The following is an 8,375-nucleotide window of genomic DNA, read 5'->3' as shown; positions in this document are numbered from 1 at the left end:
ATTGTATACAAACTTTTAAATGCTGTCATATCCAAAATAGGTTCTTTATTTCCATTACTTTCACACACCTTTTGGTAAGACTTGTATGCTTCAGCAAAATCATTTTTTTCCCAATTAATTTCCAATCTATCTCGTGGATAAAATGTTCCATCTAGAGAAACACGAAGTTGTTTCACCTTAGCATTATCACTCAATGCATTATTCTTATCAGTCGCAGTATCACCATCTGGCTTTTTAAAAATGATCCACAGATATCGTGGCTTTCCTTCCAGAACACCCAAATTCCACGTGTAAGTAGTTTGGTTGAGTTTAACGTGTTGACATCTTCTTTTGAGGTATGATACACTGAGTGGTTTCTTTGAGTTAAGTCTTCGATTCAACATCTCTTCTGTTTTAAGATTAGGAGTATATTCACTGATATACCAACTCATTTCCTCAATTACAAATTTATTCTGATCACCAAAAGCATTACCAACACCAAAAAGCAATCTATTTTCATTATCATTCCTTTGTAGTTGAAATCTAATTTAAAGACCATACAGAACTTTATCATGATCACAAAATCCAAATATACCTTTAAGAGGAACTGCCACAGTAAAACTATTTTCTGTTTTTGTATCATCATTATACATTCCTTTCCTTTGAGTATATCCAGGGTCTGTGTTTGTTCCCGTTGACATATCAGGAATAAAACCTTCGACAGACCCCTTTCCCATTCTATCACTGAATGTATAGAGTGTAAATTTTATCATTTCAGATACAGCAGAGACATAATCAACCGCTTCAACTTCTTGTGTTCCAATATACAAACGCACACTATCAAACATTTTCCAGAAGAAATCATTTACAAGTGTAGCGTTTGTGTTATTCCCAGCCTTAGTGAATTTAAATTTACACAACAAGAAACTTTCGGAGAGATTCAAATAGGTTTGTTGATTATTTATTTCAAAACTTTTTGTACCATTTGTATTCCAGTCTGTTCCAGTTATTGCATTTACCTTGAAGTAATCTTCTTTTTTAGTGGAGTTTGAGATAATAATAGTATCATCCAAATCATAGATACTATCAATTGCTTCCATACTTGTATTTATTTAGGAAAAAAGATGTTAAAACTTTTGAAACCCTGATCCAAGTATTTGAATTATTTTCTGTCGTTCTTGGGGGGACAACTGAGTTTTGCCTTTCTTAATTTCTTTTATTGCTTGTAATTTATGAGATTCCTTCTGAGCATCTTTTATACTCTTTACAGCACCTGCTACATTTCCCACAGCAGAAGCAGTTGAACCAATTAGATCTTTATGTTTAAGAATAGTTGAACCAATACCCATGAGAGTATCAATTATCCCATCTCCTCTAAATTGATGTCCAACACCCCTTTGTCTCTTAGGTTTATAGTATCCTCTACCAAGATACATACCTTCACCCTTGTAGTACGGGGAAAGGAACATCCCATCCCCTGTAATTGTTTTATATTTTCCCAACTCGTGTTTCCTCACAATAACCATCGTATTTATTTATTGGAAAACTTCACGTCGGTGAATTCTGATAGATATAACTTCTCCATTAAAAGAAATCACACGATTATCTTGGTCGGTTATCCTAAAATTTACTCTGTGTATGGTTTTTCCTGACACAGGGAGATAAACCAAATTTTTGGGTTCCATATTGAATTTATAACCAATTGGGGTTGAGTATGCGCTGAATGAAAATATTGTATTTGTTTTTTTTCCATCATTATAAGCACCATCAATCAAATCACAGTGAATTAACACCGAATTTATTCCTGAGGATATTTGAATGACATTATCACTGTAAAACGTCCCATTAGTTTCAATCTTTTTTGAGGAGAAACCCAATAACTCTCTAAATGAATTATCAATTGTGAAATCAACCTTGTAGTTATTTTTAACTTTAATCGTTGATTTTGAAGTATGTTTTTGAATGTTTATAACAATATTTTTTGGTTCATCACCCTGTTCTTTCATAAGACGAGCAATTTCGGAAGATATTTGAGAAATCTCATATGCTCCGGGTGAGACTGTTATCGTTTTGTATCCACTTCCGGGATTATAACTAAACTTGTCATTTTTATCAGTTATATGAAATAAGGTATTATAAGTTTCCATGGACAATAAAGATGCCTCATATTCTTTTGTTGTGTCAAGTTGTAGTGGGTATGGGAATGAAGATGTGTGGTCGCTTGTTGTGAAATTGAAACTCAGGATTGTGCTTCTCATCTTATTTAATATGAGATAAAACGTCTTTATATTGAGATTTATTAATTATTTTCATGTTCATCAACTGGTCTAAAATGGCTGATGCTTCATTAAAACAATTGTTATTTCCAGCCTTCTTACTGCCTAACAACAACAACAGTCTATTAACTAATTGCGATGGGTCATTTGGAAGAAAACTAACACCTGAACCAAGGATACTTAAAGCCTGAATAATGTGTTTCTCCTTCTCATTCTTCCTACTTTTACCAGAAAGAATAACCTTATAATTTAGAGTGTTCAGCAGATCAATATATACTCTATCATCATTATTTTCCATATCCAATGGTTTATCAATATACTTTGATTCATCCCTCACAGTTGAACCTTGTCTTCCATCTTTTGTGAGAAGAAACATGAATCTCGGAGTTAGTTTAACAGGGGGTTGAGCAGAACCTAAGAACCTTAATTCATCATTAAATATCAATACCTTTTCTTGAACAAGATGAAATATTGCTGGTTGTTCTGTTGGAATGAGTCCTGCTTTGGTTTTTGAATCTGCTGAATATTCATTGTTTTGAACAGCATTCACAATATAATCACGGCGTTGATTAATCTCTTCCAGTTGTTGAAATAAACCTTCATCATCATATTCTAATTCTCCTAAATGCTCTAATTCTTCCTCCGTCATTTGACTGAAATCTTTTAACATTTGAAGCTTTCTGGGAGTATATTCTACTGTGAGAACTGTGGAAACATCTTTCATTTTTTCTTGGGAAGTTTTTAAAAGTGGTTTAAAAAATTTCTCTTGTTTTCTTTCAAATGCTTCTTCGCCCGTTAGTTTCTGTCTGCGTTTCTTCTTTATGTCTTCCTGTTGTTTTACAACTTTTGAAACCAACTCTTGATGTTCCTTAAATCTTCTTGCTCTTTCTTTTGCATCCATTTATTTATTGTAAAATATAATTTAATGTATTGTAAGGATCAACAGGGAAATTTTCCTTTTCTTCATCATTCAAGTAGATGTGTTCAAATAAATCCTTTTCTTTAAATATTTCATCAAATTCTTTATTAACATTAATGCGAGTTGTAATTTCTTCTTCACTAATACTTGCATCTCTGCTTTTCATACGTTTGCGTTGAGTTTCTTCATCAACATCAAAACCGAATGATAAAATCTTCACTCCGCTCAGATGTTTAATAATTTGTCTCGTTCCTTCTGGATTAGTTTCTAATATCCCAACACCACCAGATTTTAGTTTCCTTAACTCACTCTTACAATGTGAATATTTTGTTGTACCAAGAGAAACCTCCTCAAACATTTGACCTTCATTCTTCAATCGCATATGTTCCTCCACTGAAATATAGTGATAATCTTCACCTTTTACTTCTCCAGGTCTTATTGCTCTAGTTGTTGTTGATACAATGCGTATCACGGGGTGTTCTTGAAGTAAATTTACAATATTCTCATTTGTACTACACAAGAACCTTGATTTATGAAAGTTTTTTCCAGAAGCAGATTTACCCACAAGATTTATAATAATAGTTGTCATTTATATATGTAATTGTTTATAAAACAAAAAATATATCCCTTAATATCTCATCTTGTTTCACAACAATATATTTATATTTTTCAGTCGTGTGCTTCATGTAATCCTCAAATTTCTTTTTACTACAGAATGTAGAACAATTATCTCTCCAAAAATTATTGATATCTATTGAATTTAACTTGAATAAAATAAAAGTATTAGCATTGTTTCTGATGGAACGACGAGGAAGTTGAAAGTACGATTGACTAAGATAAATACAATTACAAGAAGAATGTCTCCCTCTTGTGTAGTAGCTGTCCATTACCGTTTGGTTTCTCTCATTAACACAATCATCAAAGATAACGAGGTTCTTTTTTGATTTATCCAAATCTTGGGGAGACGGTATATCATCCGTATTATCACTAAGAATACAAGTTATAGGATTTGATTTCTTTTTACATCTCTGTGTATCACAAAATAGTTGAATTATATCTTCAATGTTATAATCATTTAGGTTTTTTTGACGTTTAAATAAACCGATTATATCTTCTTTTTGAAGACCAGCATTAAAACCTTGTGAGAGTAGTTGATACTCTGGTTGAAAACTCGACTTTGTGAAAATTATTAAATTATCATAATCTAAAAAGTTGGGAGTGAGGAGCATTTTTAAAAGTAAGCAGGTTTTTCCACATCCACTTGAACCAACTATGAGACATCTTAATGAATTTGGGAGATTTTTATGGTTGTTAAATTTTATATATTCATTTATACATTTATTTATATTTACCCAAATAGGTAAAAAATCATTCATTTATATATTTGGAAAACAGGTTATTTAATTTATTATTGGCTTTTTTAGAAACTCTATATTTTATCCGAAGTTCAGGTTTAATTTCAAGATAATCCATTATTTTATTTATACAATATCTTGTGTTGATATTTCCCTGAAAATTACATCCATGAATAATATATAACAACAATCCTTTGAACATTTCTCTTATACGTTCAGTTTCTTCCCTTGTAAGGAAAGGTGTGTTATCACCCTCATACTTTACATTCATTTCTCTAATCAATCTTGTAAAGTAATTCATTTTTGGTGTAAATCTAAAAGAATTATTTTCCTTTTTATATTTTTTATTATCATTAATTAGAAGATAATCACAGAATATACATTGTTTATAGGCTTTTGACTCTGTGTTTAATCCCCGTCTTTCACACGCAGGACAATTCTCAAATTTGTCATATGGAGAATCAGGAAAGTCTAGCATATTTATAAAGTAAAACTTTACTTAAACTGAAATTCATCTATACTTTCAGTTGTATATTACCATCGATATCGATATACTTTTTTTCATTATCAGATTCAACGACAACATTTTTTATATTAAAGGTAATTTTAAAATGATCGTTAATTACTATTGAACGAAATGTCATTTCACCTGATATATTAACATCCTTTATTTCATCAGGATTTACATCTTTAGGGTTGTTGAAAAAAATACAAATTTCTCCTTGCATATTACAGATGGTCTTATCTTTTCTTTCTAAAGCTTCATCCATAAGGTTTTTGTTTTTTGATACTTTTTCTTGTTTCATTGCTTTTTCTAGTTTTGAATATATTACTAGAAGGAGAGGAGAAACTTTTGTTAGAGATACTTTAATTGATGTTCTACCAGGTATACTAAAAGCCCTTCCACTGAAGGAAATTGAAGAACTCATATTATTTACCATAATAGTTTTTATCCAATAGTTGTTATATTTATCTTTGTTCAATTTTACATCCTTGACATATTTCTCAGTATCTTTAACAAATGAAGAGATTGATTGAAACTTGTCTTTTGTGTCTTGAAACATTGTATTTATTAAGTGAAAAAGTTGGAGGATAAAATGGTTTTAAGCACAGATTCACCTGTAAAATAAACGAAATTTTCATCAAGAAAATTTTAGTTTAAGCAAAGATTTATTATATAAATATGGTGAATACAACATACTGCGATGTTTGTAATCACAAATATAAACATTATAGAAAACACCTCCGAACCAACAAACACACATTTAATCTGTTTCATAAAATATCTCCTCTTGAGTTGGAAAGAAAACATTGTGATATCTGTTCAAAGGATGTTTTGAAGAGTAGTTATAATAAACATCTTCAATCACAAAAACACAAGAAAAATGAGTTTAAAGTAAAGGGAGACTATTATATTGAAAACACTGATGGGGCATTTAAAGGGCATATAAAAATAAGGATTTTTCAATTTGGAGAACCCGGTCCATCATCAATAGTTGAATCAATTGAAATAGTGAAACCCGATGTTGAAAAATTTATTAAAAAGACATTAAAAGAAATGAAAACTTTAAAGTTTTATATGGGAGTGAAAATGAATATGAAAAGACAAGATGAAGAACAAACTCCTTATATGAGAACAGATCTTCATTTTATAACATCATTTCAAGATTTTTTGAATAGTGGGGTTTATGAAGAACGATCAAGACAAGAGGAGGATGTTGATAATACAGTGGTAGTAAGTGGATTCAATATTAAAAAATCATCTTTTTAGATATACACATTCTAAAATCAAACCCTCTTAAAGCTTCTTCTTATATTGAATTACCAAAAGAAATAAAACTAAAGAAGGCAGTTGTTAATATTAAGAACAATGATAATAAATGTTTTCTCTGGTCTGTTCTTGCTCACTTACATCCACCAAAATGTAATTCAGAAAGACTAAAACAATATATGAAATATGAGAATACCTTGGACATTAAAGATTTTAAATTCCCAATGCCACTAACAGATATTCCTAAATCTGAGAAAAAGAATAATCTTTCTATTAATGTATATGGATTAACGGATACAAACAAAGTTCAAATATTAAAAATTTCAAACAACTATAAAAATGAAGAAACACACATTGATCTTTTATATTTTAGTGTTGGAAAGAATTCACATTACACATACATCAATAATTTATCAAGATTAATCTCTTCTCAGGTATTCAGAACAGCAAACAAAATATATCCTTGTAAGCGATGTCTTAATTCATTTCATACAAAAGAACGATTAGAACAACATTCAAAATATTGTAGTAATTATAAATCAGCTGTAATTACAATGCCTAAACCTGGTGAAAAGATTTCTTTTGAAGATTATAATAAATCTATCATGCACCCATTTGTGATATACGCTGATTTTGAGTGTATCCTTAAAAAGATTAATACTGCTTCTCCTAATCCAAAAGAATCATATACAAATAAATATCAAAAACATATTCCTTGTGGTTTCTGTTATTATATCAAATCATCTGTTGGAGAAAAGTATAACAAACTTGAACATTATCGTGGAAAAAAAGCTTCACAAGAGTTTGTAAAACGATTAGAAAAGGATTGTATAAGACTCACTAAATTAATGAAAGAAACAAATGAACCGATGAAATTAACCAAAGAAGAAAAATTAGAATTTAGAAAGAACAATATCTGTCATATTTGTGAGGGGGAAATTAAGGAGTCTAAAGTTAGGGATCATTGTCATCTTACTGGTAAATATAGAGGTCCCGCTCATTCCTGTTGTAATCTTAATTATAAATTACCTTCTTTTATTCCAGTCTTTCTTCACAACAGCGCCAACTATGATACACATCTATTTATAAATGAACTTTCAAAAACACCAGGGAATATTTCTGCCATAACAAACACAAGTCAAAAGTATATTTCATTTACAAAAATGATATTCACAAAACCTATAACTCGTATTCGGTTTCTTGATTCTTACAAGTTTATGGGAACACCACTAGCCTACCTCGCAACAAATCTAAGCTCCACGGACTCTTTTCCAAATCTTAATTCATTCTTTCCAAAAGAGGAAATTCTCACGAAAGAGGAAATTCAGATTAAAGAGAGAATTCAAAATAAAGAGGAAACTCTAATTAATGAAGAAATTCTAACTGAAGATGAAATTCTAATTATAAAGAAAATTCGAACAATGAATGAAATTCTAACTAAAGAGGAAATTCTGATTAAAGATGAAATTCTGATTAAAGAAGGAATTCTTACGAGAGAGGAAATTCAAATAAGGAATGAAATTCAAAGTAAAGAGAAAATTCTTACAAGTAAGGGAATTTATCCTTATGATTATATGGATTCATTTATGAGATTTAAAGAAACACAACTTCCATCAAAAGAAAGTTTCTATAATAACCTTTATGAAGAAGAGATAAGTGATAAGGAATATAAACACGCACAAGAAATATGGAAATTATTTAAGATAAAGAACCTTGGAGAATATCACGATTTATATCTAAAAACAGATGTTTTATTGTTAGCTGATGTGTTTGAAGCTTTTAGATCACTCTGTCATAATAAAAATTGTTATGGATTAGATCCTGCCCACTATTTCACAGCTCCTGGTTTAGCTTGGAGTGCAATGTTGAAAATGACAAAACAAGATATAGATTTAATCAGTGATGTTGATATGCTTTTGATGATTGAGAAGTCCAAGAGAGGTGGAATATCACAAGTATGTTCAAAAAGATATGCTAAAGCAAATAATAAATATCTTCCAAATTATGATAGTGAAAAAGATAGTAATTATTTGATGTATTTTGATGCTAATAATTTGTATGGATGGGCAATGTCT

The sequence above is a fragment of the Eptatretus burgeri genome, unplaced genomic scaffold (genome assembly GCF_056783735.1).
Source record: "Eptatretus burgeri isolate ZD-2024b unplaced genomic scaffold, Ebu_testis_v1 Ebu_testis_scaffold_364, whole genome shotgun sequence".
In the NCBI taxonomy this organism is placed as follows: Eukaryota; Metazoa; Chordata; class Myxini; order Myxiniformes; family Myxinidae; genus Eptatretus; species Eptatretus burgeri.
The sequence above is the reverse complement of the archived record's forward strand: the minus strand, read 5'-3'. Positions refer to the sequence as shown.